This window comes from Notamacropus eugenii, chromosome 1 (genome assembly GCF_028372415.1).
Source record: "Notamacropus eugenii isolate mMacEug1 chromosome 1, mMacEug1.pri_v2, whole genome shotgun sequence".
NCBI lineage: Eukaryota > Metazoa > Chordata > Mammalia > Diprotodontia > Macropodidae > Notamacropus > Notamacropus eugenii.
The window spans coordinates 736,762,991-736,775,869 of record NC_092872.1 but is presented as its reverse complement, the minus strand read 5'-3'; the positions used below and the strand labels follow the sequence as shown (position 1 = coordinate 736,775,869).

Genomic DNA, 12,879 nt, shown 5'->3' with positions numbered 1-12,879 from the left:
TACTGCTCAAATTGGAAGCCTCTACAGTTTGGAAGGACTTGCATGTCATTGCTTATGCTTCAAGAACCATTGGGTTCCTCTATGTAATAATGAAGCTACATATATGTTTAAGAACAGTGGCATAATACTTAGAGTGTTTGCCTCAGAGCTAAGAAGACCTGGGTTCAAGTCCAGCAAATATTGTTTAGTGCCCTTGTACAAATTCATTAACTTTTCACTGCCCTAAATCAATTCTCCAAGATCAAATGGCCAAACAGGTCCTGACACACATTAGTAGAGGGAGTTACTTATATTAATGAAATCACAAGTTCAGTCTCTATCCCTCTATACATGTCAGTTGCCTTTACTAATGTGGAATCTAAGAAATGGAACCAAACACACAGAAAATATTAATGTTTAATAAAAATGTAGGCAAGTGAAAACTAGGGCAAAGATTTTCACATTTATTAATGTTGTTGAGAGAACAACAAATTGAAACCCAAATTTTGATCCTTGACACATAAGCTCCAAAAAATTCCATTTGGTTCATTGAATTAAAAGTGTGAGAATGAATCTTCAACAGCTTAGAAGAGGATAGTTTATTTATCTTAATAATATAAAACTGATTCCTTTTTAATCATTAGCCAGTAGGGCAGATTGAAAACTGCTGAGTTTATTGTAAAAAATTAAAAACTTTTCCAAAATAACCAATAATTTTCAAGGTCTGAGAAATGTGCATCAAATATAAAAGATAGATGCTTAATACATAAACTATATAAGGAACATATATGAATATTTGAGTGCAATACCTAAACACCAATGAAAATCTCTAGGACAGGTGAACAGTTTGCAAGCATAGCAGAGGTCACTGATTAAAATTGTTCTTCAGTAATCGAGGGGTTTGTGATTTGCTTTGGTGAGTGGGCACTTCACTGACACAAACCACAATTAATAGGTAATCCTCACCACTGTTATGGCTAAAAATTTGCTTGTGCCAGTGGACAACCTGGTGGTGAATCTTTATGACTTCAGGGAGGCTGGTGTCGGAACAACAGCCTCCTCATCCATTAAATGAAGCTTCTTGAGCTTGGTAAGACCTGCCAGGGCTTGTGCTCTACTGACAGAGCTTGGAGAAGGCTAGGTCACCAATGCTATGGCGAGGCATCAGCAGAGACGTTAGTGGAGGAAGACAACAGCACAAAAGGAAAAAATGCAACCCTAGATCAAAAAGATGAAGATACTTTGTCTGTATTTTAAATTTAATCTTGCATGTATATTTTGTCTGCCTTGCCCAATGCAAAGTAAGATTCTTGAGGGAAAGGAATTTTCTTTTTCTCTATTTATTTTCCAGATGTCTAGCATACAGTAGGAATATAATAGGAAACAACAATGATAATATTAGCTAGCACTGATAAAATACTTTAAAGTTTTCAAAACACTTTACAAATACAATTTATTTTATCCTCACAACAACCTGGGAGGCAGATGCCATTATTATCTCCATTTCACAATGAGACAAAAGTGTCAGAGGCTGGATTTACATTCAATTGTTCAGAACCTAATGCTCTGTCAGTTGTGCTATATAGGAGCCTTTAAAATGCTTGTGTAATTGAAATGAATCAGGAACAAACTAATGCACTGTTATGGGCATATTATGCTTATGAATTTTTTATTAGGAATAAATGGTTTTAAATACATATTTATGTTTGCTGTTTAAAATGAAATGCATAGTAATGTTTCAAAATTAGATATTTACAACCTATTCCTTTTCAAAGAATTCTGCCTTGGCTCCTGTGTGAAAGGACAAAAATCTTTCTAGTAGAGGGAGATCAGACAGGGACAGCATTAAGGCTACTGTTCAGGAAACTCCAAACAAGACAGTGATTGACTTGCCTGGAGTCTTGCCCTTCATATGTTCCATTCCTCTACTGTGGTGGAGGAGTAGGAAAGGCAGGAGAAGGAAAAGATCCTTCTAGATGACCCGTTGAACCTGTGAACCACAGTCTCTAGGTTGCTCTTTCCTGAGTCCCATTCCAACCTAGTCATCCACCATGCTAATAGAAGTGGAAGAAGAGACGATAGTTCTAAAATTTCTTATACTCAGATAAAACCACATGTTCTTGTTGCTTCCCAAAGGAGGTGATGTTCATTGATTTTCTTCCTTTCCAACCCACTGCATACCCTTTATCACTATCCGCTCTATTCTTGTTGTAGTTCCTACATTCTTCTAAACAAGCAGAGAAATTTCAGAGGATGCACACTCTGTTGCAGCACTGGAGAAGTCATTTCATTTGACTTCTGCCTCCAAGCAAGGCCACTCCTGATCTCAGAACCTAACACCTTAAATCTCCTCAGTTTTGGAAACCTATTTGACTTATATGATTTTCCTGTCACTGTGGGCAATACCCAATGAACACTCTCAAACACTTTCCTAAGTGCCCTTTGCCCCTAAATTTCTTATAATAATAATAACAACACAACAAGAGCAACAAATAATAATAATGGAAGCTAGAAGGATAATAACTCATCTCCAAGTTTATATATAACTCACCTCATTTCTACGTGAGCTGCACCAGACAAGATGAGAATAATAAGAAAACCACAACACCAAAAATTAGAGCATCAAAAGTTCTCTTTTTTCATAGACAGACAAATGACAAATCCATATGCTGAAATGACAGACCTCAAAATATCCTTGAGAGCTCAACCAAAAATGGTCGTATACTGATCATAACATGACCATGGATCAAATGACTGGTCATAGTCACCTGGAAAGAACATTGATCAATAGAAACATTTGAATAACATTTTAATAGTGATCATTATGCCACATCATGGCTTTTAAGCTACATGGAATGAGAAGCTGTGAAAATATAGAGACCTAGCAAAGGAGATGGAAATTATGTGGGAAAAGGATGAGGTGCCTGCCATTCCTGTCATGTTGTTTGCTATTGGAGTCATGCTAAATATTCCCTCAGTCAATCTCCCAGGAATGAAGTGACATCCTAATAACATGACTCAAATATAAAATGCTGTTATTTTAGTCACTTTTATAGTAGTGTACAGAGTGTTAATTAAAAAAGAATAATATATTCTTGCGAATTGTTACAAGGATTATTTCTATACAATCTTTATCAAAGAAGACAAGAAAAAATAACAATCCTTTAAGTCGAAAGGGTAGTCTTTGCACTGATGCAGGGCACAGTCTTTCCCTGCCTTAGTAGACAGAATTGCTGAATTGCTGAGGTCAAAGGAAATCATCACCTGGTCTCTTGGTGATGAGGCACTCCACTTGCATCTAGAGTAGTACTCAAAGATCAGAAGCACAGAATATCACTGTGGCCATACTTGGGGCCTTTCCAGTTCGGATAGCTAATGGCCTGCTTGAATAACCTGTAGGAACTCTGGGTCACCACCAGATCCCAGTGTGACATGAGAAGAGGACTTCCATGGAGAAATAAGAATAGCTCACTTTATGTAGAATTTTAGGATGCTATGTAACTATGACAGGGCTCAATTAGTGCATAGTTTCACTCACATCATGGATAAAGGTTTGATCTCTAGATAGGACAGTTCATTAAGATCACAATGTACCCATTCAGAAATTTAAGACTCTATGGGTCTATGTGCTCATGCAATCTTAGAACTAGAAGGCACCGTAGGCACCATTTAATTCAGCCCTTACCTGAATTCCTGCCAATGAGTCATTCAACCTCTTCTTGGAGACTCTAGCAATGCTGAAGTCACTACATCCTGAGTTAGTCCGCTTCCCTTTTGAGTAACTCTAATTTAGGAAGGTTTCCTTATAAGGAACCTAAATGTGCATCTCTCTGACCCTCTACTTCTTTCTATCATCTGGAGGTAAGAACAAATCAGATCCCTCTTCTGTGTGCCATGTATACAAACAATATCAAGTCCTACCTAAGTCTTCTCTCTTCTATGACACATGTCTCTCATTATTCTTAGTGACACAATCTTTAGCATATTCATTGTTACTGCTTGAGAAGAGAAACATAACAGAACAATATTTGTATTTCTGGGTCACATCTTCAGATATAGCAATAATGGGCTCTTTGCTAAGAATGGATTATTACATTTGAGGAGGTCTGGTCAAATACACTTGCCTGGAGTTTGGGAGATCAGATCAAAGGGACTTTAAGTGGAAATTGGAGTAGGAAGGAGAATGATGCCAACATAGTTTTCCAATCATTCAGAAACTGCAGAGAGTAGCAGATATGATCTACTAAGTAGAATTTTCAGTGTTTTATAGGAGGCAATATCCAAGAAGAGAAGAAATAATAAAATCAACAGTCTCGTATGACTATGTTCAGGTGTGGTAAACATGAGTTATAAACAATTAGAGATATTAGCAGTATTGGTAAACATAATTCCTCCATTGTAGAGCAGTATGAGAGAAGATACTTCTCACTGACCTGTTAAACATGTGGAAAAAGGGCTTGGTAAATATGTTTTTATATCTCCATTCCCAACCTTGCTATTCACCATGCTTATGGGAAAAGCTGAGACAAGGATATGAGTTCAGGAATTTCTCATGTCAGGATACCACACATCTACAAGGAGGCAAATTAGATCCCATAGACATTTTAGTGTAAAGAACTTTGGATTTTGAGTAAAAAAATGTCCTAATCCTAGATCCATTATTTATTGCCTTTTTTAAACCTTGGGCAAATCACTCTTTCTAAGCCTCAATTTACTCGCTTTTATTATTTATTAATTAATACTCAATTTACTCAATACTTAAAATGGGGATATACTTGATTATTTCTAAACTTCTATGAATTCCAAATCTTGTAAATATCATGATATCACTGAGACTTGGAGGAAGGTGGTAAATAGAAGGTAAATCTAATTTATAAAGAAAAAATATAAAAGAGACGATAATTTAGCATTACAAATCTAGAAGATGCAGTCTTGTGGTGAAATTCACCATTGGGAGAAAGCTTAGAAGCATCTGGGTGATGACCAATAGAGGGAGAAACAGAAAGAGTGTCATGGTGAGATTATACCACAGATCATACAGCCAGAAACAGGAAATAGATAATGTGCTTGAGAAATAAATTATACATGTGGTACACTGTCATGATATGCTACTGATAAGGATTTCATCAGGGTAACTGTTGGAGATCTTTCGGCTAAAATCACAGCAGATGAGAAATTCTTGCCTTACTGACAATTGTTTTCTTTCTTGATGTTTCATTGTATTTGATAGTCAGTCTGTCCACAGTCCCCCACCTTGCTACTGAAAGAAGGGAAAGTTTTAATCATTCATTCCCTGGGGTCAAGATTATTAATATAATCATTTTTTCCTGGAAAAAATTTTATGTTATCAACATCCTTGTCATCTTTGTTGAATTATTATATCATTACCCAAGAATTGAGGGTCATAAGACTGTAGGTATTCTCTAAGCAAGAAAGATTCTGATATTTTAATCAAAAGAGCAATCATGGATTGAATAATGATGATACACTTTAATGGAGCTATGATCTCTTTGATGTCAATTATTTCTCCACTGATGCCTCTTGCCACTTCTCCATGAATAACTTCTTTCAAAGGTCAAGGGAACCTCTTCTACAGCCTTTATTCTGAGCAATAAATAAGAAGAAATTGATTGTTGAAGTAAAATTGATGAGGACCGTGGGGGGCAGTGACAACACCTTCCTAGCATTCATGATAGATATAGAAATGAAAGTGAGACTATTTCTGATTGCATCATAGATTCTGAGAGAGTGAATATGAAAGGTTTCAGAAAAACAAAATATATCTTGTCATAGACCACAATTCTACTAGGAAAATTTGATCAAGGAAGATGAAAGGTACTCTAAAACAAACACAAACCATTGGGATGAAGAAGAAATGAAGAGAAGCTGTTTAAATGATAAATGTGACTGCACAGGATACTCATCTCTCCTCTTAACTTTTCCAAAGATGTTTCTAAAACACAGAAGAATCAGGTAACTAAACATGAATACAAATGAAAGTCAATGTCAAATAAAGATAGTTTTAGTGTCACTGAGCTGAAACTGATGATGAGTGCTTAGCACAAACATAAAGTGCTTTCTACTTTTAGAAACTACATGTGACATAAAAGAAAGCTCCAAGAAGGAAGGGGACCATTTCTCCTATTGAATAGGATGATGGTAAGAGAAGGCAGAACTATAACTAGGAACCCATCAGTGTGAATAAGGAATCCAGTGAATTATTGCACTATTCAAATTTGCATTGCATATTTCTGTTGGGCTGGAACAAATGGCCATTAAAAAAACATAATTATGATTTCAAATGATATGAAAAGGTGTCTGTTGTGTCTACCAAAAAATGATATTAGAACATGAAGGTAAGGCACAGAAATGCTTCCCAAAGAGTGGAAGGCCATGTAAGATGGTAACTAGAGAATCTCTGAGTATTCTTAATAAACTTATCACTAAAGTTTGATTAAGAACATTTCAGCATACCAAAAATGAAACAAACTTTGATGATTTATTGCTAAGACACTAATAGTAATCTCTGAAAAATAATGGTAAATGAGAGAGGACTTGGAGGTCTGGAAATTTTTTTAAGGGAAGATGGTAGATGGTGGATGCTTGATGCTATAAGCCAATGAACTTCAATTATCAATATAATTCTACTGAACATTTCTAAGATATACAGTCTTTTCCCCTCTGTCCTCCCCTCGTTCAACTCATGTTACCATGGGTGTAGGAAAATCCCAATGAAGAATTTCTTTTACCAGTGAGGATTTGAGTCATCTACATTTAAGTCTTAGAGAGTTTCTTGGGGATCCAAGAATGACTTGTTCAGGGGGAGAAAATCAATATGTGTCACATTGAGACTTTCTAACTTTAAGACAGCATTTTGAATATATAGTCATTATAAATTGCTACCCCTTACTTTGCTCAGAAGTACTTAATGAATATTTGTGGTAATGAGTTGAAGGGATGAGTGACTGATTTCTGAGCATCTAGCAAAGGTTTTTTGATTGCTAGGAGCCATAATGGTTGATGATAACTTGGATGAAGCTATAGATGGTATATTCATTGAATTTGGAGGTGACTCAAAACCAGGAGAGATAGCTAACACCATTGGATGAGTACAAATAAAAACAATGGAGCAACCAGATCCAAAAAAGATCTTGACAAGGCAGAACTACAGGAAGAATAAAATAAGATGAAATTTCATAGGAGTTTTGCATGCTGTGTCACTGTAACAGAGGGAAAAGTTCCGTGAGAGCTGGGACTATTTTCCTTCTGTCTTTGTGTTACAAAAATTTAGCAGTAGACTAATTGCCCCTTGACAAATGCTTATTAGATTAGGTTGGATGAGATTGAAATATAAATAAATGTTAAGTCCCATGGCTGAATTAAAAATAACAGTAAGTAAAAGACAGTCATTCATATATACATATATATACACACAGTGCTTTTTGTGAAAAAGAGAACTGGGGATTTTAGTAGTCTGAAAGCTTAATACATGTCACCCATGTAACTTGGCTTTTGTGTGAAAGAAAAAAAGGCCAAAGTAGTCTCCAACTGTATTAATAATTAGCTAATTAGTGATCAGTAATAATAACCATAATTAGTAATAATTATTGATGTTTATATATCACCTCAAAGTTTGACTAGCACTTTATATGCAACATGTTACTGTGAATTAAGTGCTAGTATTATCCCACTTCTATAGATGAGCCACCTGAGGCTTGGAGAGGTTGAATTGCCCAGGATGTTATTGAGGAGGTATGGTTTTTTGACCAGGTGTGGTTTAGATTTCATTGCCTTTGTATCCCACTCTGACCCTAAGATTCTAGGATGCTCTTTTTGGAATGCTTTCCTACAACCACTTATTGAGGTTGCTATGATAGTACTGTGAGAGCTAGCCCAGTGTTTGGGAGGCTCTGAAGGAAAGTATGGGAGAGAAGAAGTATTAGACTGACTACCAAACTGAAGGTCTACAGAGTCATTGTGCTGACCTTATTGTTGTACAACTATGAAACCTGAACAGTGCCATGCCAGGAAGCTGAATCACTTCCATTGGAACTATTTCAGGAAGATTGTGAAGATCACTTGGCAGAATGAGGCACCAGATACTCTGAGGTTCTTCCTTGAACTAAACTGCCAAACATTCAAACTATGCTTCAGAGAGCACAACTCTGATGGGCTGTTCAAATGCAAAATGTACGCTTGCCAAAAAAGGCTATTTTATGGAAAATTCATATAGGGCAAGTGTTCACATGGTAGCCAGAAGCAATATAAGGACACTCTCAAGGTCTCTCTTAAGAATTTTGCAATTAATCGTGTGACATGGAAGACACCGGCACAGGACTACTCAGCATGGCGTGCCCACATTGGGGAAGGTGCTGTGCTCTGTGAGCAAAGCAGAATTGAAACAGCTCAAAGGAAATGCATGATATACAGATTTAGAGAAGACACCTCAAATATTCACACGAACTATCAGTGTCCAATCTGAGCTAGAGCATTCTGAGTTCATGTTGGTCTGATCAGCCACCATCAAACACACTGAAACGACTCTAGCATACCGATGTCATTTGGTTCTTCTTCAAGAATGAAGGACAACAACCAACGAACCAATAGCAATATCTCCTGTCTGCTTGGGAGCTCCCCTTCCAATACTTTTCTGTTATCTGTCTCTCATTACATGCTTATCTGTCTTCCTCTTCTTCCATGCAATGAAGGGCCCAGCACAGCTCAGCAGTAGGATGGCAGCCAATACAATGCCCAGTGTCAGGACCCAAGGCTTCTCTATTGTGGGCTTTTCAGTGACTATATGGAGAAACGGCAGAATATAAGTGAGTGTACATTCAATGAAAGAAGGGGAAAGGAAATGAATCTATATTCTGGGACTTGGTCTCCTGCAGATGCAATGAGAATACCTGGCTGAAGTACTAACCTGGATACATAGTAGGGGGCTTCAGCACACTGTGTTTCACCATACAGGTAGAACCCATCCCTGAGTCCTCTGGTAGGATCTCTAAAGTAACTTTAACTGAAGGTAGAATGTGGAATCTACATTGGGTAGGATGCCACTGGAAGTTTCCTTTCCTCACACACCTAGTTTCCCATTCTTTTCCCAAAGCAACAGGATGGAGTGAAGGTAAAAACCTGTGACTGTGCAAGAAAGAATGATGCTGCCTCCTGGGTTGACATGGTGAGATATGGTCTCCTCAGGGGGCAGTGGGAGCAGAGATCAAGAAAGAAGACCCCACAATCTCAGCAAATGTTTTATGCTTCCCTTGTCTCTACCTTCATTGATGTTCCCAGTATCCTTAATGTAGCCTCCCTTATCCTGTTGGACCCAGTGGACCCATCAGATCTTTGAGAGTAGCATAATAGTTTATACTCTTTTGTATCTCCTCAGTCATATAGAAGAGTGCTAGGTAAACACAAGTTATGGAATCAACATCTGTTGATGTCAATGATCATATCACCAGTAACTTTCTAAACCATCTTCAAGTAGTTTGATCTACTATGATGGATAAGAAGAAAACCTCCTTCAACAGGTCAATATTCCATATGATACATGACTTTTTTAGTGGAGGTACTTCTAATGATGACAATTGAAGGCCCCCTATACTTACTATGCTATCCTTTATATCTTTCTGTCACCGCCTCTCTCAAACCCCAAGAAAATAAAAATCAAACATTAGCTAGTGGCCAGCCTCCTAGTGATGATGTTCTAAATTTGGCTAGATGGCTCACTAGATAGCAGATAGAAGGCCCATCATTCTTGAGGATATGCATAAAGTTTTTCCAGTTTGGTAGGACATGGCTGAGTATGTATTCAGCTATCATAGCCTTGAACTTCCCAGGGTTACTCTCATACTTTGATGAGGCAGGCAAGAGGAGTTTAACTTAAGCAAAAGACATAAAGAAAGATGGAAGGAAAGATAGAGAAAAGAAGGAAGGAAAGAAAGAAGAAAAAATAGAGAAAAAAGAAAAAAGGATAAAAAGAGAAAGAAGGAAATGAAGGCAAATAGTAAAGAAAAAAAGAAAGATGGAAAATGAAAAAAAGAAAGAAGGATATGAGAAAAGAAAGAAGGAAAAAAGAAAGACCCTCAACCTTTCTTACATTTCTCTGATTTTTCCATTGTAAGTGGGAGCTATGGTCAGAAGCCAGGGATCCTGCCTGTTTCTCTAGAGCTCCAGTTACTGCACAGAATGACAGAGGTGACCTGGACCTCCTGGGAGGAGATGGGAAGAAGCAAAGACTCACCATTATCCCTCATGCTTTTGTACCCAATGATTTTCTTCATGTCAATACAATATTGATTCATTTAGTGTTTCCTTAGATGGGTCCAGAAGAGACTCTCCAGAATGTTCTGTCATTTGACCTCAGGAATTTTGCTTTCCCAGTACCCAACCTCTTCATCTATCTTGTAATATTCCTCTCCATCCCAAATTAAATGGATGTGGCTCTTTACGTTGGTGTCATTGTCTATTTTACAGTCTGCAAGGAGCTGTGCTGTGTGGTTTCCTGTGGAGAGATATTAGGATGGGACTGGTGAAGAGAGGGAGATCAGTAACTAGGATCAACTGTGCCCATCCCTAAACTTAGGACCTGAACAAGGGTATTGAGCCCCAATCCACTGAGTTCAGGTTTATTGATTAAGAAAGTTTGAAAAGTAGTGAAAGTTCTTGGGATGGAGGCAGAGGTGTCTTAGAGGTGTCAAATTAAAGAGAGATAATGACCCAGGATGTTGAACCTAATGGATGAAGCCTAAAACTCAGGGATGGATTCTTTAAAGCTCTTTCTCCACATTAGTAAGTAACAATGGATTAGGACCAAGAACGTCCTTTTCAGTGGTATGATCTATTGGGGATGGATCTATTGGATTTGGAACAGAAATTGATGAGGTACAGTGAAAACAGGGATGGGGGAGATGAGTGGGTCTGGCTTACTGTTACGGTTAGTGTCATTGCTAAGAATTGGACAATCAAGTGGAAATCTTGTTCATGGTCCACCAATAAATTTCACTTCTGGTTTATGTAATTGCCTCCCAGTGCTTTGGAGATCCAGGGTAACTTGATGCTAATTTGGCAGTGTGCTTTGTCATACAATCCCATTTCAACATCATCCATGATGCTTATTACAGTTAGTTCTAAAAGAGATTGGATTGTGCCCGCTGCAGTGAACTGAGCCATGTGCCTATGGTATACTGAATTATAGGAAAGAGAACATGGTGTTTCAGGTTTGGGGTTACCAGAAGACCAGTGTTTCCTCTTATCCACTCCTTTACCCTCTTCTTTCCTCCCACTATCAGTGAAGGTAACTATAGAAATCATTCTAAAATCTAAATATCCAACTCTTACTCTTTCTCATACTCCAAGCATCACCAGTTAGATGGTTTTGTGGATAGAGTGCTGTGCTTGTAGTCTGGAAGACCAAAATTCAAATACAGTTTAAGCCACTTATGTTGTGGGACCCTGGAAAAGTCACTTAATCTCTTTAAGATTCAGTTTCTTTATACCTAAAATTGGCATAACAATGACACCTACTTCTCAAAGTTCCAGTGATGATCAAATGAAACATTTGAAAAGGATTTATTGCTGTGCCTGGCACAGAGTAGGGGCTTAATAAATACTTGTTTGAAAAAAATAAAACAGCTTTCTTTTGGACATCTCCAATTAGATTGCTATAGGTATCTGAAACTCTGCACGCCAAAACCAAAACTCATTATCTTTCCCCCCTAAACCAATTCATCTTTCTAACTTCCTATTTCCCTTGCCAAGACCACTGATATTCCAGTGACTCAGGTTTGTAATCTCAGATTCATCCTTCATCCTTCCCTCTCCTCTTTCCCCCCCAATATTCTCCCCCACTTGACCAGTGTCCAAGTCCTATTGATTCCACTTCTAGAACTTCTCTCAAATCTGTTCCTTTCTCTCCATTTACACATTCCGTAGTTCAAATCCTTATTTCCCCTCACTTGGCATCCTGGACCATCTCTGATCATCTTGATGACTATCTGGCCACTGGACCCAAATGACTCTGGAGGAGAAAGTGAGGTTGGTGACCTTGCACAGCCCTCTCTCACTTTAATTAAAGTCAACTGCATGTCATGTCATCATTCCCTCATGTTATAGTCCTTTTCCTGAGCAAAGAACAAACCCAACCATCCCCTCTCACTCAGATTTTTGCAATTTCCTCCTTCCCTTCTTCAGATCTCTTCCTTCTCCATTTAGTCTCCACAATCTTCCCATTTTCCATTCCTAAAGCTCACCATTCCCTTTCTCTAAACAGCTCTAGTGGCCCCTTATTGACTCTAGGATAAAATAAAATCTTTCCTAGCTAATGGCATTGAACACTATTCATAGCCAGTTTACCTTTGGTTTGCTTCTCTCATAATCTTCCCCTTAATATATTCATTGCTTCAGCCAAACTGGCCCGCTTATCATTCTTCACACCCAATATTCCATCCTGCAGGTCTTTGTTGAAACTCACTGCCCAGTCTGAAAAGCGACCCATTATCACTTCCATCTTTGAGAATGCTTAGCTTTCTCTAAACTACAGCTCCAGATCCACCTATTAGAAGGTTTTCCCTAATTCCTGCAGCTGCTGGAGCCCTGACCCAATCTTGTATTTACTTATGCAAGTAATGATTATTTGTGTCCAACCATATACAAGTTCCAGCACATACTAGGGAATTTGTGTGGAATGGTGGAAAGAGCATTGACTTTGAAAACAGAAGAACTAGGTTTGGATCACATTTCTAATACTAATTGTGTGACTTTGGGAAAGTCACATAACCTTTCTGGGCTTCAGTTTCCAAATCTGTAAAATGATAAGTTTGGATTATATGGACCTTTTTCTCCTACACATCCTGTCCTCTTCATTCACACAGCCCTGATCCTAGAATAGGCTCTTTC

The 12,879-nt window shown here is 38.0% G+C and overlaps 1 pseudogene; it reads right to left on the bottom strand.

The window, feature by feature from the left end:
* Positions 1-1,904: 1,904 nt before the first annotated feature.
* On the bottom strand, positions 1,905-12,478 carry LOC140520432 (H-2 class I histocompatibility antigen, Q10 alpha chain-like; annotated as a pseudogene).
* Positions 12,479-12,879: the final 401 nt, after the last annotated feature.